This window comes from Chiroxiphia lanceolata, chromosome 27 (assembly GCF_009829145.1).
Source record: "Chiroxiphia lanceolata isolate bChiLan1 chromosome 27, bChiLan1.pri, whole genome shotgun sequence".
Classification (NCBI taxonomy): domain Eukaryota; kingdom Metazoa; phylum Chordata; class Aves; order Passeriformes; family Pipridae; genus Chiroxiphia; species Chiroxiphia lanceolata.
In genome coordinates this window covers 918,633-942,817 of record NC_045663.1, presented here as the reverse complement: position 1 = coordinate 942,817, position 24,185 = coordinate 918,633, and the positions used below count along the sequence as shown (strand labels likewise).

Below are 24,185 nucleotides of genomic sequence, written 5' to 3'. Positions count from 1 at the left end.
GTCCGACCTGCCCACGGGATCATGTCCAACCTCTCCATGGGATCATGTCCAACCTGCCCGTGGGATCATGTTCAATCTCTCCATGGGATCATGTCCAACCTGCCCATGGGATTGTGTCCAACCTGCCCATGGGATTGTGTCCAACCTGCCCGTGGGATCATGTCCAACCTGCCCGTGGGATCATGTCCAACCTCTCCATGGGATCGTGTCCAACCTCTTCATGGGATCATGTCCAACCTGCCCATGGGATCATGTCCAACCTGCCCATGGGATCATGTCCAGCCTGTCTGTGGGATTGTGTCCAACCTGCCCATGGGATCATGTCAAACCTGCCTGTGGGGTCGTGTCCGACCAGTCCACAGGATCGTGTCCCACATTCCTGCGGGGCCGTGTCCCTGCATCCCCTGCTGCAGCTGGACACCCTGGCAGGAGCAGGCAGTGGTTAAACCACCCCTCTCAAAATGCAGCAGCATCTGCAGGAGTCTGTCCCCAGCCCCAAACAATGCAGCCCTGTCACGGGGCCGTGCAGCCGCAGCCAGGGCCGGGCACTCCGGGGGCAGCTCCGGCCACGTTGGATCCCTGGGACAGGCACCATTCCCGGGTGGTTTGCTCTGTGACATCCCAGGGGGGCTCTGCAGAGGTGTCAGCACAGCCCCCTCCTCACCCTGCCCCTGCCCCAGACCACTCAGTGCCAGGGCAGAGGGTGCAGCTCCCACCTCCCTCCGCCCAGGAGCCGGTGCCGGGAGGAGGAAGGAGCCAAAGCAAACACGGAGCCGGATCCAGCGGCGCTCCCGGGCCCCTCCAGCCGCCCACCACAGCCCTGCAGTGCCTGCTTTAATTAGAGGCTCCTCCAACATCCTCCCCAGGCCCAGCAGCTTCAAAGCTGAGCCTTCCCGGGGGCAGCAGGGCGGGAGCTCCTGCCCCATCCCAAACCCTCGCAGGCTCGGGCTGTCTCGCCCGTGTTTAGACATTAAGGGAGTTTATTCCAGACCACAGGGGCACTCTCAGGGATTATTTGACTTGGCAGCAGCGTCCAACATGCGCTGAGCTCCTCGATCCCTGAGCAGTGTTGGGAACACGGGATGCTGTGGGATAAACAGGCAGTGCTCCATCAGCATTCCCGATCCAGCACGGGATGATTCCCTGAACTAGTGGGGTTATTGGGAAATCTCCGCCCCTCCAGCCCTGGAAGGTGTTAGTCAGGGTGACATGGGGAGACACACAGGTGGAACCCAGTCTGGTTCTGTGGAAAACGGGAAAAGGAAGCAGGCTGGTCCCCGGGGGAAGGATCCTCCTCTCCTGCTCCAGCCTGAAGCGCTCCAAAGCAGAGTAGGTGGGATTAGGAGCAGGAAAAGCTCCGTCTCAAAGTCAAGCTCTTTCTAAGTCCGTTCTGTGAACTCGAGAGACCTTCCTGCTGCAAACAGTTCCCCAAAACAATGTGCACCTGGGTAAGGAATTAGCAGCAGCTGGGGGAAAAAAAAAAAAATCCAAGCGATTCGTGTTTCCAAGTATTTCATGTTTGCAGCAGCACAGGATCACCTGCCTGTACTTTCCCAGCTTCCTGTTTATATGGAAGGAGGCTGATGAATCAGCCGAGGGAGAGTTACCTCAGGGGACTTCTGGGAGAAGCACAGCCTGTATCCCTGTCTCCAGCCCTGTCCCTGCAGCATCCCGAGGAACCCAGCCTGGCTGGAGGAAGGCCAGCGTGGAGAGAGTCCCACTCCGTGGCAGGAATTGCCAAATGAGTGTTTTTAAAGTCCTTGGCGAGGGGGCAGAAGTTTTGTTCCAACTGCTCTGCAGCTCCCCAGCACCCCAGTGGATCCCTGTCTCCCCGATCCCACAGCAGGACCCGCACTGGGCTCAGGGCACCCGGCCCCGCTCCAGGGCTGCTCCTGGTGGGATCTGCACGGTGGCTCCTGTTCCTGGGGTGAACAATTAACCAGGCACGTCACTGGCACCCGCAGGCCGTCGATCCACAGCCCCAGCGTGGCTCCCCAGGGTGTCCTTGGGAGGTGGCAAAAGCCAAAACAAACTTTGGAGATGTCACTCAGAGCAGGGCGGGACTGACCAGTGAGGTAAAGGAATTTGGAGAGCAGCACTGAGGGGGGTGTGATGTCAGCCAGGGGGACATCAGGACTGTCCTGGATCTGGATGCAGCTCCGTCGTCCCTTTGCCCACCTTGGAGAACTCGGTGTTTGGGAAGGGACGGGGATGTGACTGGATGTGTCTGCGGCTGGGCCCGGGCAGGAAGGACGGGACAGTCGGGACACCCGGGCCTCCTGCACACCCTCCTGGCTCTGCTGGCACCTGACTGTGGAGGAATAACCCACACAGCCAGAGCTCCCTCCTGCCAGAGGGGCAAAGCCTGCGGAGCTTGGCCGGGACTCACCTCCCGCGGCTGCCGGCGCCGGGCCAGGGCTGAGCGCTGCCGTGACTCGGCAGAACGGCCCCGCTCGCCTCGCGCTGAGTCACCAGCACACATCACTCAGCAAAAATAAACCCTCCTGCGCTTCTGCCAGAGCACCCTCTGCCTTCCCGGCTCAGCCATCCTCCCCTTCTCCCCGGCAGCGTTCCCGGGCTGCCCCAGAACGTTCCCATTTTCGGGAACGGCTCTCGCTGCGTCGCCACCACGTCAGCTCGTTTCTCGCTCTGTCGGAGAGTGATTCCAGGAGGGATGAAGTCGCCAGACCTTGCAGCTCTCCGGGCTGTTATCCCTGTTCCTCTGGCAGCAGAGGGATCTGGCAGATCCCGGACCAGGGGAGGCATTACCAGGGCTCGGGGCTGCAGCGACACTTCCCCCCTCTGGGGTGGGATGGTGGATGGAAAATGCTGCAGCACTAAAACCACTGAGATTTAACAGAAATTCAGAGAACACGAGAGCACGGGTAGTAATGGGTCACCCAGGAGCGTTCCAAGGTCAAGGCCAACACAAACAGCCCTGAGGGAGGTTGTGAAACCCGGACAAGGATCTTGGAGTGCAGGTGAGAGGCACAGAGGGCTCGGGAACGACGTAAACACAACCCGAGGGACGCTCTGGCTGCAGCACAAACACCCCGGGAACACTCCTGCCTGTTTTAGGAAAAGCACTGGAAGACTGAGGCCCAGCAGGATCTGTCAGGATACATCCTGAAACAATCAGGATTTGCTGTTTTAAACTGTTTTGCATATTATGGACTAAGGGCAGGTCAGGATGCTCAGAACCACGTCCTGCACCAGCTCGGTTTGACTCCAGATCAGCCCCAAATCTCCTCTGCTGGGAGAGGAGATCACTCTCCACCACTAAACAAAAGCATTTCAAGGAACACACCGAGTCTCCTGTTCACATCACGTCCCTTCCCAAAAAAAGGCTGCTCAGTGCTCCCGAGCAGGTGGGACAGTGGGAACTCGGGGCTGTGCCCTGACGTCAGGGCAGCACCCACCGGGGTGGCACCTCCGCGCCTCACAGAGCCCCCCCTGTTCCCGAGAGAGTTCTCTCTGCAGCGGGCGGGCTGTGAAAGGCCTCCTTTGGGCTGTTTTCCCGAGGAGAGACAGCCCGAACCCGCGCAGCTCCTGAGTCAGCCGCGTGCCGCAGCAGCGCGGTGACAGCAGCGGTGACACAGCGCGGGGCTCTGACGGGCGGTGACTCAGCAGCGGCTCCGTGCAGGAGCAGCCGCCTCCTCCCGCGGAGCTCTCCGAGCATCCCTGACCTTCCCTTCCCTTCCCTCCCCTCCGCTTCCCAGCCCCGTGCCCGCGGCGCTCCCGGGATGCAGGGCCTGGGGGGATGCAGGGCTCGGCAGGATGCAGGGCTCAGCGGGATCCAGGCTCAGTGGGATGCAGGGCCTGGCGGGATGCAGGGCTCGGATGGATGCAGGGCTTGGTGGGATGCAGGGCTCGGTAGGATCCAGGGCTCAGCGGGATCCAGGCCCGGCAGGATGCAGGGCCCGGTGGGATGCAGGGCTCAGTGGGATGCAGGGCTCGGATGGATGCAGGGCTCGGATGGATGCAGGGCCTGGCGGGATGCAGGGCTCGGCAGGATCCAGGCTCAGCGGGATGCAGGACTTGGCGGGATGCAGGGCTCGGCAAGATCCAGGCTCGGTGGGATGCAGGGCTTGGTGGGATGCAGGACTCGGTGGGATGCAGGGCTCATCGGGATCCAGGGCGGGGTGCGGGAGCCCGGCCCTGCCCCCGGCCCGGCACCGAAACGGCGGCCCCGGATGCCGAAACTGGCCCCGGGCCGGCGGGCCTGCCCCGGCCTGCTCTGCCCGACAGCCGCTCATCCATCCCCGCCTGGCACCGGCCCCGTTCCCTTCCAGCCGCCGCTGCCACCTTCCCGCTCCGGCCCCGCGGCGGGAGCGCTGACGGCACCGCACAAACACGCGCTGATCCCTCCCGATCCGGAATTCCTCCCATACTTCTCATAGCTGGGAGCCGCCACTCCTTGCAGGGCGAATAAACACCGAGCACCTGAGTAACTGCCCGAGTTATGCCGCTTTTGTCTTCCTTTCCCCCCCACCCCCCGCTCAAAATGTGGGATCGGTGCTTGTGGATGTCCCCGTGGGAAGCGCCGGGAGAGCACCCGCATCCTGGGATGAGGGAGCGGGATGCTCCTCGCTGGGAAGGGGTGTGGGGAGATGGTCAGGGCAAGGCCAGGCTCCAGGATTTCGGCCTTGATCAAACCGTGCTTTTGGCTCATTAAAGGGCAGCCCCACACCCGCAGCATCCCGAGCTGCACCACCCCAAACCGGAGCTGCAGGAAGCCAACCCCACCTTGGCTGCAGCCCGAGGGTACCCGAGCCCCCCCCACAGCCCCCCCTGCTCGGAGGGAGCAGCTCCTGCCCAGGTGGGAGCCTGGATCCCCTCCTGGAGCAGGGCCAGGCACCGGAGCGGAGCCACACGGAGCGATCCCGGAGCCGGGCTGGTGCCAGGAAAGAGAGGGGGGGGACAAAGGGGGAGCCTGGGACTGGTATCCCAGTGTCAATCCCTGCTTTTAGGGATGACCTCATGCTTTTTTGGAACAGAGAGCGGCTGTTGGGGCCGTGGCATTTACTCCTTGTCTGGGCAGAACAAAGCTGGCTCCGTTTTCCTTTTACACTTCCTGAGCAGCAGCTCCACAGCTCAATGAGCCATTGAATTTTTCCCTGAGTGCAGCAATTTTTAATTCTCTTTTTTTCTCTCCCCTCCTTTAAGACCCTCAGGTTTCTGTGGCGTGGGACAATGCTCGGGAGAGCACAGAGAGGAGCTGGGCCCAGGAGCCATCCCAGGGTGGGAAAACTCCTCAGGAAGGGCTGGGCTCCGCTCTGCCTCCTGCTCAGGACGGGGGGGTTATCCACGTTTTGGTGCTGAAACCATCCAGCTGGGTTTTCCACACCTTCTCCTGCAGCTTGACTGGCACCAGGAGCTCTGGGATGCCAAAGTGTTTCACTTTGGGAATAAACAAGCTCCCAAAGTACCTGGGAGCTCCTCTAGGTTTGCAAACTGTCCCTCCCTGGGTAAATTACAAACCTCCTCACAACAGGTCGTAACCAGGCCACATATTTTAAGCCATTCCATGTCCCTCCTGCAGCTCCAGCCTGGCACAGATGGACCCTTTGGAGCCGCTGCCTCCAGCCCAATTTTAATAAATTAGAAGCTTGAAATCCCATCATTACCAAGAGAAACCTTCTCCTCCTCCTCCATTTCAGGTTCACCCTGCGAACAATCTGGGTTTGGGGGTTGATTTTTCCCCAGCTCCAACCCCTCGGGATGGCCTTTCCCAGGTGGAAACCACCCGAGCCCCCAGCTCAGCTTTGAGGTTTTTCTGGAGGCACAGAAGGAAATTTGCTTTTTGCACAACCCGGGTGGGAGAGCAGCGTTTGCTCCTCTATTTGTGCTGCTCTGAGAGGAGTCTCGGGGGTTTTCCTGAGGGAAAGCAGCATTCCTAAGGCAAGGGGTGCCTCCAGTAGAAGTGGGGCTGGTGGCACAGTGCAGAGTGGTGGGACACAGTCACAGTGGCACGGGGCACGGACTGGATGCCCCAAAATTCCACCCAAATTTCAGAGGAAGGTTTGCAAGCAGCCAGCTGGAAGAGAAGGATGGCACGGCTGCTTCCCACTGTTCCTGGGTATCTGCACGGATGGAGGGGAGGGCACTTGTGTCAGGGGCAGCTCTGCCTCCAACAGGAGATCCAACAATTGCTGAAATATTGCATCTCTTGAACTGCCCCAGTTTCCAACCAGCCAAGGACTCTGGAAGGAGAGAGCATCCCTAGGGATGTGCAGCTCCATTTCCTTCCCATTACAGGCCATGACTACCTGGCTGGGAGAGAGTGGAATCCTGCAGGTCCCATCTGCAGAACATTCTGGAGCCTTTGTTTCCAGGCAGTTCCCTTCAGGGAACTCACCCCTTGTTCCAGGGAAGCCTGGAGCCTTCCAGGGAACTCACTCCCTGTTTTCTGAGCAGCCTGGAGCCCCTCCAGGGAAATCACTCCCTGTTTTCTGAGCAGCCTGGAGTCCTCCAGGGAACTCACACTGCTGGATTAGCTCTGCCTGGAGTCTCCCTTCTCCCTGATTTCCCTGATCTCCCTGCCCAGGTGTGGTGCCAGCTGGGTGGGGATCTCTGGCAGCACTGCCAGGGCAATCACACCCCGCTCCGTGCCCTGAGTCACCGGAGCACATTCCAGCCTTATTTTTAGATCACGTATTAAAAATTAAAAAAAAAAAAAAAGCAGCCAAGTGCAAAGGTATTTATCTCCATGAGCAAAGGTATTTATCTCCACAAGCAAAGGTATTTCCACGAGCAAAGGTATTTCCATGGGCTGCTCCCAGGGCTGGGACACCCCAGGCACCACAGCTGGGAATGCACAGCCACAGCCACAGGCACTGGCACTGGCACTGGCACTGGCACTGGCAGGGTTCCTCAGCTCCTTTGGGAGCTGTGGATGTGCCCATGAAGCACAGAACTGGCTGCAGCAGCTCCCTAGGGGGACCTGGATACCCCTGGAATGTCTGGAGTCACCCCTGGGCTCACTTGTTCCTGTTCCCCCCAAAATCCTGCGTGGAAACCTGAACTACAGATGCACTGCTCTGTCCTGCAAGGGAATCCCCCGGCTTGGCTCCGCTCTTCCAGCAGCAAATCCATGACAAAGCACACCAAACCCCAGCAATCCCACTAAAATCCTCGTGGCTTTGCTGTTAAACTGTTACTTCCACATGGAATCATTTGGGAAGGGATAGATTTTGGGGTCCTGGAGCCCATACACTGGAATTGTCCAGGGCAATTCCAACTCAGGGTTCAGCCTGAAAAGGGAGAGGTTCCCACTTGAGGATTCCAAGGGGCAGGCTGGGAACTAAAACCATGTCATTCCTGGCTGGACCACCGTGGGGTTTGTCCTGCTCTGGGAGGGCTCCACAGCAGCTCCACTTCCACGGGAGGGGACAAAGACTAAGCAGGAAGCTGGGCCGTGGCTCGGGAGGATTAAGTTGGAGAAGGAGATAAAAGAAAGGGAAGTTTAGGCTGAATATCATAAAAACTTCCTGAGAATTTCCCACTGCTCCCGAGATCTGAGCTGGGAAACACCACCAGCCTCGGTGCCCAGGGTGTTTGAAGCAGGGAGGGGAAGTTTTACCACGGCCCAGGGATTCATTCCCATTTTATGGAGCACGGGGCCCTTCCACAGGGTCCCAGGGATTCACCAGCCTTGTGTGCACGAGTTACTTCACAGTGAGCTCAGCAGATCCACTGGGATCTCCAGCCTAACATCCACTCTGCTCCAGGGGCTGAGGGGGTGGAAAGGCTGGGAAGTGACTTTGGATTTTCCAAGGAAGAGGGAGAAGCCTCTGAGTGAGGCAGCCACGCTCCTCCTCCCCCAAACCTGACACACAGGGATGCAACAATGGTCCAGATGGACCTGGATCTGCTCCCCAGAACAGGGACAGAGCGAGGCAGAGCGACTGCCAGCCCCCCAAAATCCCATCCTGTGGGCACAGGGGGTTGTGTCCACAGCGTCCTCAGTCGGGTGTTTCCTTCCCTGCTGCCCAATCCCAAATTTTCCAGCTCAGTTTAACGCAAGCCTCCACTTTCCACCTGGGAGACCCAATCCCAGGACAGGCTGGGAATGGTAAAAGCAGATGCCAAAGGGTTTTATATGGGAAAAGGAGAGAAAACAGAGCTGAGGGCACAGGTGAGTGGAGAGAGCAGCAGAGAATTCCCCCTTGGAGCTGCCCTAGTAAAGGAACAAGTCCCTGGCATGGCAGCCTCCTGAGTCACCATGATGCCCAGATAAAATTCCATCTTATCACAGGAATAAGCCTCTTCCCCCTTGCAAACAGCCCAAATCCTCCCGTGCCACCCAGGGATCAGGTGAATTCCCAGCCACCTCTCTGCCTGCAGCAGGAAGATTTAATTTTTTATCACCCCCAGCTGATTTTGCCTCTGCCCAAAGCAGGATCACGTGTCCAGAAGGACGTTGAGTCACATGGAATTTAAGGAAGATTACGAGAAAACCCTAAAATAAGAACTCGGGGCAAACCCTGTGAGGAGCAGCCTTTAGGAGGGTCTTTGTGTGCCCATCAGGGCCTCTGTTCACTCCCAGATCCAGGGATTTTGTGGGGTTCCAGCGAGGGGCTGAGTGTTTACAGAGCTCTGGGTGCTGGGGAGGGACAGGGCACCGAGCCTGGGTCCAGGTTTTCATTGTGGAAAGAGTGTTTGCTGGGAATTACATCAGAACCACAGGCCACAATCTGGGCATTGTGTGGCTGGCAGGGCTCCTGGAGGTGGGGAACTGGGAATTACTGGGGGGGGGGGGAACGGAGCTGGGAGGAACCTCCCCAGCACAACAGGCCCCTCAGCCACCTTTTGGGGATTTATGGAAAAATAAGGGTTTGTTCCTGGCATTAGTGCAGCCCTTACACCTCTGTGCTTTCAGGTCACACCTCAGAGCAGCTCTGAATGTCTCCAACTGCTAAACCTGACACCAGTTACCCCATTAACCCACACCAGTTACCCCATTAATCCACACCAGTTACCCCATTAACCCACACCAGTTACCCCATTAATCCAGCACCAGTTACCCCATTAACCCACACCAGTTACCCCATTAATCCAGCACCAGTTACCCCATTAATCCACAAAAGTTACCCCATTAACCCACACCAGTTACTCCATCAACCTGACACCAGTTACCCCATTAACCCACACCAGTTACCCCATTAATCCACACCAGTTACTCCATTAACCCACACCAGTTACCCCATTAATCCACACCAGTTACCCCATTAACCCACACCAGTTACCCCATTAATCCAGCACCAGTTACCCCATTAATCCACAAAAGTTACCCCATTAACCCACACCAGTTACTCCATCAACCTGACACCAGTTACCCCATTAACCCACCCCAGTGAGCCCTGTTTCCTGGGATCTGCCCCTCTGCAGTGACACTTCCAGCCCAGTCCTGCTCCAGGTGAGGTCACCTGATGCTCAAGGACAAGCCATCCCACCCCCAGGGACTCATCCATCTGCTCCAGCGTCACTCCCTGACTTCCAGAGCAGCATCCAAGGCTGATTTATTCCCTTCCAGGCTTTTGTCTGCGCTGGATCCGAGGAGCTGGGGGTGAATTCTCCCCCTTCATCCCACTTCCTGCAGTGTCAGAAATCAAAGGGATAAGCACCACGTGTGCCCTTGAAGGCTTTGGGAATTCATCCCACCGTGGGATTAATCATCTCTCCTCCCTGTGGAGGGGGATGATTTCCTGCACTGGATCCGGTTTCATCCCCGTGTCTGCACGAGGGGAGTGTTTGCAACCATCGGGCTTGGAAAACAACAACAGAAACAGAAAAAAAACCCAGCTGGGGGTTATGGCAAAAATATTGACTTAGAAATGAGATCCCTTCTGCTGAAGGCAGGCAGATAAGGAACCCTCCCTGCAGGGCTCCTCTCCCTCGGCTCCCGGTGCCGGGAAGCGGCTGACGCTGAGCAAACAAGGAAAGTGCTGACTGGCTCTGGGATGAGCCTCTGGAGCAGCCCAGAGTGCGGAGAAACCTCCGGGGAACGGGAGCCAAGAGCATTCCTGGCTCTCCCGGGTGACTTCAGAGGCTGGCACAGGGCTGGCTGCAGCTCACCTGAAGCAGCTCCAAAGAAAACACCCCTCACTGGACACGCACTTGGGGCTCTTCACTCCCTGTGTTCAGAGAGACCTTGGGAGACCTCTGGTTCTCCAAACCAGAGCATTCCCAGCACCTGCCTCCTGCTGAGCCCGCTGGCCACCACGGTTGGCCAAGTCAAGCACCCAACCAGTCAAAAGAGAATTGCAAACTCCTGGAGTGCTAAATCCTCTGTCCAGGTGTCTCCCAGAGCAGACAACAACCCCTCAGAGGCCTTTAAATTGCATTTCTTAGCAGAATTTTTAGCACATTTCAACTAACAGGCTTGAGACATCAACTAACATCGAGTGGCACTCGCTCTACTCCGCCAAAAACACGGAAAATCCGGTTTTCCAGGTTCCTGGATGAGACCTTCAGTGCGAGCTGCCCACGAGGAGCTTTTCCTTTGCTTTAAACCATAATTCTCACCCAGGAACAGCCCCATGGAAACCTCTTCCCTCAGTGCCTCTGCCCTGGGTCACACTGGCTTGGCCTCACCACCACAGCTTTTCTGCTGCTGGGTTTGCAAACGTGTCTCACTCCAGCAGGGAAGAGTCCCCAAAGCTGGGGGTGAGGTCGCACCGCAAACACTCTCCGGGGTGAGGTTGGGTGCAGCGAAGAAAAAGAAGCTTAAAATCCTGAATTCAGCCGCAGTCAGCGAAGAAATCGTTTGCAGGGAGAGCCTGCAAAGGCCTCTCTGTCCCGTGCAACTCAGGTGTGGAATGTTCACCTGCTGCTTTCCCTACGGAGTCAGCTGGGAGATGCCAGGCGGGCCCCAAACAGCGCCCGAGTGGAGCAACAGGGTTTCGAGGGCAGGAGACCGACAGCAAAGCTCTCTGCAGACATTCTGGTGCCACCCCTGACTCAAGGCCAGCGTGCCCCGAGAAACACAGCGCCCAGACAGGCTCTTGCTAAAGAAAGTTCAGTGTTGCAACACAGCTGGAACGAGGGATCGACTCCAGAGCCGCCGGCGACGCGTCCAGACACGGAGCACCGGCCTCGGGCAGGGAGAGAGAGAGGAGCAGCTCCCACCAACCCGGCCCCTGCCAGGCCTGGGAGAGGAGCAGAGCCCGGCCCCGGCCCTGCTCCCACCCCAGGGGCTGGCAGGGAGCTCCTGAGGGCCGGGAGCAGGGAGGGGACAGCGGGATGGAGTGAGGACACGCCGGGACTGTGCGGGATTGGGAAACTGCCGGCACGCCGGGCTGGGGTGAGGGAACAGGGCCAAGGAGCTGCTGGGCTGGGATGAGGGAACAGGTATGTCCTGGTGGAGGGCTGCCCTCCAGCACCAGCCCAGTGCTGAACAAAGCAGAGGCACAGAATCCCAGGACTGTGAGGTTGGGAAAGGCCTCCAGGATCATCAAGTCCCCCCTGTGCCCAATGCCCACCTTGTCCCCCAGCCCAGAGCACTGAGGGCCAACTCCAGTCCTTCCTCAGACACCTCCAGGGGTGGGGACTCCAAACCCCCGTGGGCAGCCCCTCCCAATGCCTGAGCACCCTTTCCATGGAGAAATTCCTCCTGAAACATCCCAGCCCAATGCCACAGCTGGACACAGCACCACAGACGCTCCAAGGTTGGAGCTGCTCGTGTCTGGGGACAGGCTGCACTAAATACAGGTGGTTTTTTGCCAACACAAACCCCAAATCCTCTGATCCCACCCACTAATTAGTTCCAGACTCCAGACTCATCCCTGAAAGTGTCCAAGGCCAGGTTGGAGCAACCTGGGCTAGTGGAAGGTGTCCCTGCCCACGGCAGGGGATGGCACTGGATGGGCTTTAAGGTCCTTCCAACCCAAACCATCCCAGGATTCCATAATTCACACCCCACTGCTAACTAAGCCTCAGAAACCCAAAGGAACCTCACTTGCACCAGGAGAGTTCAGACCTGGTGGGAAGCAAACCCTCAAAATCTGAACTGCCCCCCTCAGGACTAACGAGCAGCTCGAAGCCCCTGGGCTGGGCTGGGGGACACTCTGAGCTGAGCTGCTCCAGGACTCCCATTCCCTGCTGGAGGGACCTGTTTGCACTCGGGAACCAGCTCATTCCCATTCCACTGGACATGTGAGTGACCTTTTGCAGCAGAGCCATCACATGAGTGTCAGAGCTGCTGTTTTCCTCCTCCACCCATCAGCACAGTCCTGTGACTTTCCCTCCTCGGCTTGTTTTCGTCCCTGCCGGAGCTACAGAGGGGAAAAAACGATGCTGGGGAGAAAGTCACAGCAGGTCAGCAGGGCTGGGCCCCCCCTCCCTCCCTCCCTCCATCCCAAAATCATCCACGGCAGCAGAAAGAGGCTCCATCCCGAGCGGGGATGATGAGGCCACGCTTTGCTCAGCCCGATGACTCCACTGCACTTGTTTCAACCCCCTCGGAGCAAAGGCCGCCCTCCCCACGTGCCCGCGGCCGTTTTCCTGCGAAATCCGGCTCTTTTGGGAACTCCGATGAGCGAAACATCATGTGAGGGTTTGCAACGGGGGAGCGACTCCCACGCCGGGGCTGGAATCCGCCGGGCAGAGACGCGGGAGGAAGCACAAGGTTGTTCCCTTTTGTGCCTCCTTCCAGGAAGAGGAGTCACGCTGGGCTGGCGCCGCTCCAGCGCTGAGCTCAGGCCCCGGCCCGGCCACGGGAGGCTAAAAAAGGAGCTCCCACACTGAGGGAAAGGGCTGGAGGCACGTGAGGGACCTGCCTGCGGGCCACGGGCGGCCTTGGGCTCGCTGGGGTTTCTGTTCAGGAAATGATCCACTACAGGTTAGGAAAAAACGGAGACATGGGAACAGCTGAACTCCCCCGGAGAAGAGAAGCTTCAGGGTGAGCTGACTGTGGCCTCCCAGTGCCTGAAGGGAGCCCACAGGAAAGATGGAGACAGGCTCCCTACGAGGGCCTGGAGTGCCAGGACAAGGGGGAATGGATTCCAACTGCCAGAGGGCAGGGTTAGATGGGATACTGGGAAGGAATCCTTCCCTGGGAGGGTGGGCAGGCCCTGGCACAGGGTGCCCAGAGAAGCTGTGGCTGCCCCATCCCTGGGAGTGTCCAAGGCCAGGTTGGAGCAGCCTGGGATAGGGAAGGTGTGCCCGTGGCAGGGAGTGGGACTGGATGGGCTTTAAGGTCCTTTCCAACCCAAACCATTTTGATTCCCTGAATGATTCCCTATCCCACAGGTGCCATCCTCCTCTGCTTCCCCTGCACACACCTGAGCACCCACTGCCCTGCACCTCCAAGGCAACCCTGCACCCAGATTCCCTCTCAGTTTAGGGCTCCTGAGGCATTCCCATGTAAAACTGGACCAGGTGAGCCCAAATAACCGGCGAGAGATTCCCTGGAACGGCGAGTAGCAGATCTCCCACCCTCAGTCACAGCTCCTCCCTCGTGGGAGTGATGCCTGACAGCCATGGCAGCTTGGAAAAAGGAGCAATCCAGCCCAGTCTTCCCATTTAAATCAAGAACAAAACAGTTCAGGTTTAGTTAAAACCAGCACAAGGCACTCCTGCTCCAGGGTAGGACTGGGTCCAGCTGGGATGAACCGGGACAGGGGCTCACCTGTGTGTCCACACACCCTCAGCACACCCGGGCAGCCCACGACCAAAAATCACGCCCACGTATCTTAAAAGGACACATTTATAAGGTTCAGCTTTAAATTCCCAAACCAGAGATCGTATCCAGAGGAAAAACTGGATGGAAAACCATCCCCTCTCCAGAGGCAGGTGAACCCCAGCTGGAACAAATGACAGGCCCCTGCCCAGGAACCCAATTTATTGCACCCAGCAGCCAGGGACAGACAGCAGGAAACTCATATCCCATGATAAGCTCACTAACACAGGGATTAGTGGAATTTTACCAGTTTTTGTAACAATCTGCACAAATACACCCCCCTTGCTGGCACTGCCTGTCCAACATCACGTTGCTCGTTGGCAGCAGCTCCAGGGGAACTCTGGGGCTGACCCAGGGGTGTTTACATGGCTTGGCTTTGAACTCCCAGCTGCAAATGGCAATTTGCATCCCTGCTACTTAGTGCTAATTGGACAGAAAAGTGGACAAACAATATCTCTGCTCTGCCTGGAAAAGCTGTGCCACCTGCTCGGCCGTGCTGAACCCAAACCTGGAAAAAACCTGGATAAAGATCAAGGGAGGGACTCACCTGGGCTGTGCATACCTGGTGCTGTGATCCATAAAGCACAGCTGGTAATCCCTGGCTAATTAACATCTTCATTCAGCAGCTGAAATTAGGAGGAACTCATTGCCAGGGCATTGAGAAGGTACAGGTGACACACACAGGCCCTGTCACACACTGTCCCCTACAGCTCAGCCCATTTCCCCTCCTCCTTGCCCATTCCAATGACTTTTAGTCCAGCATTTTTTGCTCAGGAACCACTAATTTCGCAAGTATATATTTTTATCTTAAATCCCACCGTATTAAAGTTAAGAGCAATACACCAGACCTGCTTAAAACCCTCCGGATTTAAGCCCTGAATTTAAAACTCTGGGTACACATTCAGCTCTGGGCTTGTCAAGACAAAGGAAGATACAAACCCAACCACCAAAACTCAAGTTTGATTTGTCCAAAATTTAATTACAAGTGCACTGAAGGCAGGGATGGCTCAGTCTCTGCTCGAGCCTCCAGAGAACTATTGTCAAGTTCTGAAAGAAAGGGGTGAAATAAAACAAAAATATTTGTAAAGCGTAATGGGATTTTTTTTTTTTTCTTTTTCCACCACCACCACCTGAGAATGTTTTGCAGGCACTTGGCCAGGACCACTTCAAAGAGCCACGAGGCGTGTGGGGTTCTGCACAGCTTTGAACTTTAATATTAAACACACACACACACACACACACACACTCACAAGAGCTGGGCCTGGCGAGGCAGCGGGGACGGGGCTTTGATGCAGGGAAATACGTCAGTGGCTGCACCCCTGGGGGGCTGGGGAACCCCCCACAGCACCCCCAGAACCCCTCAGTGGGCTGGAGAACCCCCCACAGCATCACCCCAACACCAGCACCCCTCCATGGGCTGGGGAACCCCCCACAGCACCCCCAGCATGGTCAGAACCCCTCAGGGGGCTGGGGAACATCCCACAGCACCCCCAGGACCCCTCAGTGAGCTGGGGAACCCCCCAGAGCACCCTCAGCACGGCCAGGACCCCTCTCACAGCATCACCCCAACACCAGCACCCCTCCATGGGCTGGGGAACCCTCTCACAGCACCCCCAGCACCCCTCAGTCAGCTGGAGAACCCCCCACAGCACCCCCAGCACAGCCAGGACCCCTCTCACAGCATCACCCCAACACCAGCACCCCTCCATGGGCTGGGGAACCCCCCACAGCACCCCCAGGACCCCTCCATGAGCTGGGGAACCCTCTCACAGCACCCCCTGACCCAGCCAGGGCCCCTCAGTGGGCTTGGAATCTTGCAGACTAAAAATAAAGGGAAGAAGGGCAGGATTTAGCATCTTGTGGAAAATGCCAATTTGGGATTGCCAAGGTGGCCAAAAGCTGCCGAGATATTGCTAAAAAAAGGCCTGGAGCAGGAGGAGGAGGAGGAGGAGGAGGAGTGCAGTCCTTGGCATCGTGCATCTCCTCCTCCTGCTCCTGCTCCTCCCACAGCTCCCTGGCTGTGAGTCGTGTTGCCACCTCCTCGAGCCCCCGAGGACCCAGGACCCCCCGTCCCAGCTCTCCTCCCCACCACAGCAACATCATTTTGGTGTGAAAGGGGCAGGAAAAACGTCCCCCTGTGAAGAAACCATTAAAGAAAGGCCACAGTGACCTGAGCACGACGTGCAGGGCACGGGGAGGCCGAGCTGTGTCCGGGGGGGCAGCCCACGGTCACGGCACCACCAGCACCTCCAGCTCCAAAGCTTTGGTCCCTCACGCCCCAAGAGCCGGCTCTAAACCCCATTTCTCCCCCAAATCCCCCCCCAGGCGAGCCCGTGAGCGCACACGTGTGAGCACACACGGCCCTGCAGGCAAACAGCTCCCGCTGAATCAGCCCCGGGGTGGGACACAAATCCCATCCTCCCAAATGTCAGAGTGGGAGTCTGAGCTCGGCAGTGCCAGCTCCAGCACCCAGGGCGGTAACGTGCCTCGAGGAATTAAGTAAGGACAGCCCCAAATTTAGGGACTGGCGGGATGTGAAGTGCCTCAAACGAGGTTTGTTAGAGATAAAGGTTTGTCTGGGGCTGGCGCTGCATCAGCTGCAGGCAGATGGCAGGAGCAGGCAGAGCCCTCCCTCCCCAGCTCTGCTGCCATGTGAGGAGCCTCTGCAAACGACTCTGGCTAATAAGTTTCCCAGGGGTTGTTTAAGGCAGGGTCGGCGCTCCATTAATTCCCATTCCAGGGGAGCTGACAGCCCCGGGAACGGACACCCCGGGACACGGAACCCAGGGCACGTCTCCCCCGTGGGTTTGGGTTGTTATTTGATAACCTGTCAGCCCGTCGCTGACACTCGGGACAGGACAGGAGGTTCCTGCAAGACTCCTGTTCCCACTCCATCAGCTGCAGCCCTCACGGCTCCTCCAAGTCCCTGGAAGTGTTCCAGGCCAGGCTGGACAGGGCTTGGAGCAACCTGGCCCAGTGGAAGGTGTCCCTGCCCACGGGACGAGGCTTTAGGGTCCTTCCAAGGCAAACCAGGCCGGGACTCTGTGAGCTCGTTGGATCCCTGTAAACAACCCCTGAAAAGCCACTGGGAGCCAAGGCTGGAGACTTGTCACGTCGAGTACCTCGGAGCCCAGAGAACATCACGTCACCTCCCCGCTCCCACCGGGATCACGTTAACACTTGGCTGCCAACCCAAAATTGTTGGCAGCAAGGAGAGGACAAAACGCCTCCCGGGCTCCCGGAGCGGGACGGGCGGTGACACTGGGCTGGAACTGTGAGCAGAGACCTGCGAGGATTCACGGGGCAGGGCCAGAGGCTTCCAGGGAATACACTCCCCTGGAGTGAACAAATGCAGGCCGGCAGATGTGTGGAAGTGGAGGGGAAGCACCTCTGAAGGCCACACAGAATAAGAGAATCCTGGGATCACTGGGGTTGGAAAGGCCCTCCGAGATCATCGGGGCCGACCTGTGACCAGTCCCCACCCAGACCAATCGTCACCCAGAGCAGAGCACAGATAAAACACCACCAGAAAAAAAAAAAAAACACCACTGTTTGCAGAAAGGGGAAGAGATCTGGGATGGTTTCATGTGCCTCGAACCCTTCCTGGCCTTGAACCCTCTGGCCAGACTCTGCACTCCCCAGGGAGGGTCTGTGGAGCTGATCAAAGCACAGAGGTTTATTCCCCCTTTAATTTCTGTTCAAGCCACAAATGCTCACAAATATTTATCTACACAAGTCACAGCTCTGATCCCATCGAGCTTTTAAGTTTAGTGATCAAAGCTGTCCAGTTTCTTGAAGACTCTATTTCAGTTTCAGTTCGTGGCCTCTTCTAAGGAATAATTTTTTTAAAAAAAGCATTTTTCATCGGGGAAATTAAGAGAAAATGGGCATGTTCTGGTGCAAATGAAAAGGAACATCAAAGGGAAATCAGGCAGCTTAATTTCACACTATTCCTAAAAAGGATGGCTGGAGGCAATTCCCTTTCAACAACTGCTGGAATTAGGGCTCCACTTTCCCAGAAAGGCTTTGGAAGTGCCGCCTCATCTGCCTCCCACCCACCCAGAGACCCCTGGCTGCACATCAGAGCTGGGGCCTGTGTGGACCCTCCTCCACCTGCCCCAAATCTCTTCAAAAGCCACCTCAGAATCCACAAGTGAGTCTCCAGGATGGTTTGGGCAGGAAGGACCTCAAAGCCCATCCAGTCCCACCCCCTGCCCTGGGCAGGGACACCTTCCCTATTCCAGGCTGCTCCAAGCTGGCCCTGGACACTCCCAGGGATGGGGCAGCCACAGCTTCTCTGGGCAACCTGTGGAGGGCCTGCCCACCCTCCCAGTGTCCCACCTGCACTCCCAGCCCTTGGTGGCACAGGGAAAACAGGGGCTGGGACAACTGGGGCTCGGAAGGTGGCCCTGGGAAAGGGCTGTGGTCTGTTTTCCCTGCCCCTCCATCCACAGCTGGAATCACACGGCTCCCGGGGTCCCACAGTGAGCCCTGTCTGGGACAAGGCCATCCCCACAATCTCACCTGATAAACAAACAACTTTAAACCCCAGTAAACACTTCCCAGCTATTCTTAACCCGAGGGAATCGTGTGACTGAGCTCCCCCACCAGCCAGCCCTGGCTGTTCCCACGTGTCCCTCTGCCTGGGACAGGCTGCTCTGGGATCCCGAGGCTCTGCTGGCACAGAGGGTGTTAAAATCCCTGCTGAGAGCAGCATGTGCAGGATCTGTGCAGCACCAGGGCTGCAGGGATGGTCCCCGTGCAGCCCCAGAGCTGCTGGGCCGGGCTGCTCCTCACGCAGAGTTTTCCCAGAGAGGTTTGTTTTCCCTCCTCTGCTCCCAAACGAGCCTGAATTAGATTTCTCCCGGGGGGCAAAAGGTCAAACCCCCCCCATGAGGGCCGTGATTGGGACGGTGGCCGGGTCCCTCCCTCGGTCCCTCCTCGCCTGCTGCTCCCGGGAGTTGTTTGTCTCCACTCTCCATTTGTCATCCTCGCTCCCAGAGCTCGTGAGTCAGCCCCTGCTCCGCAGATGCCGCTGAGAAAAAGCAGCTCCAGTTGGGAATATCAGCGGCCCTCTGCAGAACAAAGAGGAGCTCCAAAAATAAAGCCCCCCCTGCGCTGGCTCCCGGGGGACTGTGCCAGGGAGGGCCTGGGGAGTGGCACTGCCTTCCCAGAGGGACAAACACCCGTCTCTTTGGGATGCCCCTCCTGTGGGAGCAGCACACGCCTGGCAAAGGGCAGCACCCGGGTTGTACCCCCATCCCAGGGGGTTCGCTGTGGTCCTGGCACAAAAAAAATCCCACAGAGGGGGAAAAAGGACGTGGAATCGTGGAATTGTGGAATGGTTTAGGTTGGAACTCTTGAGACCAGGGTCCAGTTGTTCCCCCAGCACTGCCAAGGCCACCCATGTCCCCGAGTGCCACATCCAGACAGCTTCTAAAGCCCTGCAGGGATGGGGACTCCACTCCAGCCTGTGCCAGTGCTGGACAGCCCTTTCCAGGAAGGAATTTTCCCTAATATCCAACCTCACTATCACTTATTTTCCCCCACCAACCTCACAGGGGCTGGATTTTTGCCACGTATCATTTTCCAGAGCAGCACAAGTGAAGGAATTACCATTCACATGGACCAGCCACGGCGGAGAGCTCAGTCCTGGCCAGCTGGAACCTTGATCCCAGAGACCAGCAGCTTTCCCTGGAACAGGGATCCGACCAGCTTCAATAAAACAGCACCAACTGTGGGTGCCCTCAGCTCTGGCTGGGGATCAGTTTACCCCAGCAGCATTAAAGCAGATAAAAGAAGCCCTTCAGTGCATGTAAATAACGCTGCAAATTAAATCTGGGCGTGATTAAAAAGCTCCAGTGCTGATAAACCTCGGCGGCTCCAGGCAGGTCTCACTGCTCCTCTCAGGCACATCTGGAGAACCAGCCTATTAATCCACACAAAGGAAAGAAAAAAACCAACCCAGAAAAGCCACAGTGACCCAGTTCAGGGTGTTCAGCTCTGCTCCTGCAGCGCAGCCTGTCCTGACCAGAGGCACAGCACGAGGAGCTGCTCCTGCCTCAGCACCCCCTGCCTGGGCCCAGTTGTTCCCTGGAACACTCCAACTGGTTCTGCACAATCCCACAATTACAACAGCCACGGGTGAGGGATGAAGAGCTGCCCTGCTCACCAGACTCGGTGGTTTTATAAATCTTCCAGGTTCGGATTAATTTGCATTTAAGGTGCTTTAAAGCCACGGAGTTAAATGAAGAAATGGGGGAGTTTCCACCGAAACCGGTCAGGCTCCAAGCACAGTCTCTGTCCACACAACCTCTGCAGCCCTGAGGCTGCCTCAGCCCAAAGATCCACAGGGAAAAGCTGCTGATCCTGGCCAGCAGCCAGCAGGAGAGGCAGGAATATGTTCCAGCCAGCCCAGGTGGCCACAGCTACTGGTCTGAGCATTCCTAAAGCCCTGGGATTGAAAATGGTTTGAGGCTCTTCCCTGATGGGCACTGGATCCTTCCAACACAGGAAACCAGGGATACGGCCCTCAACAGCTGGAAAACACACCTGGAATACAGACCTGCACGGGAGGTCTGAGCCTGCTGGAAAGGCCAACAGAAATGAGAAAGTGCTGGAAGCAGGAAAAGCAGGAATTGCAGATCTTCCCTTGCCCACCTGCCCTCCCAGCTACCCCCCCTTCCTTCCGCCCCCTCTGCTGCTCTTCTCCTGCCTGGGCAGGAGGAAAGAGGGAAGATCAACCCTAAAGGAGCTTCCCTAATTAGCCAGAACTCCCCAGCAGAGCTCCCAAGCCTGACAGACAAACGTTTCTGAACACACAGTGCTGCCAGGGAAAAGGGAATGCTGTCTGTGGGAAAGGGGGATGGCAGGCACATCCAGGTGTCCTTCACACCCACGGCAGCCTTGGCTCTGAGCAGCCACCAAGGGAACCTCTGGGACACCCTGTGGAACACACAGCATGTCCTGGACAGGGCATTAAAAGCTTCTCTTTTAGCCACAACAGGATTAAATGGCATTAAGGTTTGGGTGCCCTGGAATGGTGGCTCTTCAAACCCAACTGTGCTCCCCAGACTGGGCTGGTGGGGCCTGGGAACTCCTCCTGAAGTCGTCCTGACCCAGTGAGGCCCTTCCCAGACGAGCTGCTCCAATGGCTGGAGACCCATCCTGGTGCAGCCAGCTGGGAATGCAGCGGGAAAGCTGAGGCCAATCCCCCACAGCTCGGGAAAACAAAGAGGTGGCAACTCATTTAAGGAGCAAACAGCACCATCCAAGACAGACAGAGCAAAGGGAGCATCGGGTCTGGAGGCCGTGGGAAGAGATTCCATGAGAAAAGTGAACCCTCCCACCGCAGCTCCAGTGTTTCTGTCACGTCCAGGTCGAGTATTTCACGTCACTCCCAGCGATGACAGGGCAGATTTTGGGTGCTGATTGCACCCTCACTCCCTCAACACCCACAGTGGATGAGGGCAGCCAGCCCCTGAACCCCTGCAGCAGCTCCCCTCCCCTTCTCCCACGAGTCAGCCAAATCCCAGACCCTGGATCATCCTGCCAGCTCTGGGAAGGTGGGAGGAGCAGGTGCAGGATGCACTCGGTGCTCCCAGTGCACCCCCCCTCCACCCCTTTTGTTTTTGCAGTTTTGCTGCAAAAGGACGTTTTGGGGGTGACTCGTGACAGAATGTCACCCAGGAGCTGCTTGGTGTCTTTGCTACCAAGCAAATCTGTTCTCTGAACCCAAATATCCAACAAAGCAAACCTTTACTCTCAACCTTTGAGGCAAAGGTGTTTGTTTTAGAGCCTCATCGTCTCCTCTGCACTCGGGGGAAAATTCCCCACCATGGGCTGCAGCTCATGGAAACCTGACCCAGCTTCAGTCGATTTTTAGCCAAGTTTTAGTGTGACACAAACTCAACACCGACGGTGTCAAGAGGTAAAAGGAAAGGAGAAAACTGGGGGGAAAGAAACCCCACCAAGTTGCAACCAAGCAGAGCATCTCCTGGTACCTCTGGGGGGACTGAAACCTGGACGAGGGCGCTGCAGGGAGAACCGGGACCTTGGCCAGGACCTTTCTTGCCATATTAAACTGGGATTACCTTCTGTGCCCCAGGGAAGTCCCCCCAGGCAGCCCCAGCTCGGCCTCTCCCTCGCTGGGTGCTGACAGAGGCTGATCCAGCCCAGGGGCTTTCGCAGATGCTGCAGAAATGAAACTCTCAGAAAAGCGTCTCGAGCTCATGGGAAGGAGGAAAAGCTGGTTGGTGAGTTGGGGTGCAGGGGAAGTGAAGGGAAGGGACATCAAAGGGTGGTCATCACCCACAAATTACACACTGTGGGGACGACAACCCCGGTGTCAGCCAGGGATGAGAGGGACCTCCCGGAAAACCCGGAGTCATTCCCTGCTTGGGCTCAAATTAAATGTGGAGAAACAAGTCCTGCCCTGCTCCAAGTGCAGCTCAACTCTGAGCTGTGGCTGCTGCATTTAAAGGTGATTGTTGGTGGGGTTTTTTTTTTGTTAAATACGAGCACAGATTCACCTGTCAGCTTGGCAGAAGGTGGCAGGACAGCCTGGTTTAGGACAGCCTGGTTTAGGACAGCCTGGTTTAGGACAGCCTGGTTTAGGACAGCCTGGTTTTGCCCAGCCCTTTTTCCAGGACTGAGGCGCTCCCAGCACACCTCCAGTGCCTCAGAACAGTCACCCTGCAGAGCCACAGGCTGCAGTTAAAAAAATCAGTGGGTCCTGAGTAAGTCACTCTCCCCCTGCTTCAGAGCTCAGAGGAGAAGCTCAAGGACAAACCACAGACCTGAAGAATTCCTGCACCAACCTCTGCCACAGCTTCCCTGCCCCTGACCTCGGGAAAACCAACCTCCTGCTGCTGCTGCCAGGCCACTGGGAGTGTTAACAGAGCCCCCAGACAGAAAACAGGGCTTGTCCCAGAGGAGACAGGATTCCTGTGGCGCTGATAAAGCCGGGAATGTGCTTGCACAAGGCCCAGCAGCTCCCCAGGAAACCCTTGGCACAGTGCACAGGTTCACAATTCCCTCCTGGATCACCTGCTGCGAGGTCTCACCCCAAAAACCCACCCCGGGCTTTGGAAGGTGCAGCCCTTGTGAGGAGGGAGCTGAGGAACAAAACCCCTGCTCCAGACAGCCCAGAGGGCTGGAATTACGTAAGGGTTGGAATTACCTAAAGGCTGGAATTACCTAAAGGCTGGAATTACAGCTCATTCCACGTGTTTGCAGGCCGAGGAACCACTTCTGCTGAACCCAAGGTTTGTCTAAAAATTAAGAATAACTTTCACTCCCCAGCTGCTCCAGCACAGCAGCCAGGACACAGAATCCCTCGGGATCGTGTCCCCCCATCCAAGGGCAGGACAAGCCCCCAGCCCTCCCCCAGGGCTGTGTCCCCTCCCAGGCAGCTCCTTCACCCGGGACAACCCAACCCTGGAGGGCACAATCCCCAAAAACCCCGGGGATTTCTGCCCTCTGAGCTAAATCTGCTTTGTTTTTAACAGAACCCAGGCTCTTTGGGGACAGCCTCAAAACACGTCCTCGTGCCAAAGCACGCCCTGGGAGATCTGAGCTTCCCAAAGCTCCTGTCCCCAAGGCCAACCCCCAGCTCACAGTGGGACTGGGAGCACCCAAGGGCGAAGGTTTTCATCCTGCCAACACTTTGTGCTGATCAGCTCAAGTGCAAGAGCTCAGGAGAAAGAAGAAGGGTTTGTTGTTTTGGGTTTTTTATTTTTGCTGCTGCCCCAAAACCTCCCAGTTTGTTTGCTACAACCACTTCCCTCGGAGTGCCAGAGGAAGGAGGAGCTGCAGGACAGGTTTGAGAGGCAAAGACCTGGAAGAGCAGCTGAGGTGACTCCTGGGTTTTTCTTTCCACCCTGAAAGGCAGGAGAAAGGGGCAGCAGCTGAGGAATCACTTCCCCCCTGATTCTGGCTCCTGTTACAGCCAGTTTCTCACTGGCAGCACGTGCCCTCCAGCAGAGCTCTGCAGGACCCCCCTGTCCCTCCTCCAGGCCCAAATCAGGCAGGAATTCCATGTGCTGCGGATGTTTGGCAATCCCTGTGCCCACACCGATCCGGAGCAGTGGGTGTGACAGGGAAAGGAGAGGAATTCCTGGCAGCAGGGCCACTCCTGCTGGCACAGCCCCACAGCCAGAGCAGGGCTTTATAAGGAAATTCCTGGGATGAAACTGCCTGTCCTCATCTCCCTGAGGGTTTGGGGGTTTTAATTCCACTGCAGGTGCTCCACAAAGCAGCTCCCAGCAGGTATTTTGGACGGAACCAAAGCCACCCCCAGATGAGGGAATATCTGCAGGAACACCAAACCAGGCTGGAGATCTGCCCTGGGAATAAAATCCCAGAATGGTTTGGGTTGGGAGGGACTTTAGTCCCATCCAGTCCCACCCCCTGCCATGGGCAGGGACACCTTCCACCAGCCCAGGGTGCTCCAAGTTCCATCCATAAACCAAATCCCTTCAGCTCCGAGCTGGAGCTGCTGGAG

The 24,185-nt window shown here is 57.2% G+C and overlaps 1 protein-coding gene across 4 annotated transcripts in view; it reads right to left on the bottom strand.

Moving 5' to 3' along the window:
* GNG7 (G protein subunit gamma 7) overlaps positions 1 to 24,185 on the bottom strand; it is a 57,568-nt gene that overhangs the window by 6,752 nt on the left and 26,631 nt on the right. Inside the window, exon 1 of one of the 4 annotated variants that reach the window (XM_032711998.1) lies at positions 1,408 to 1,412. The exons of the other annotated variants lie outside the window; for them this stretch is intronic. The gene's annotated coding sequence lies outside the window, so the exon portion shown is untranslated. Of the gene's footprint in view, positions 1 to 1,407; positions 1,413 to 24,185 lie in introns of those variants that run through there. 4 annotated transcript variants of the gene reach the window in all.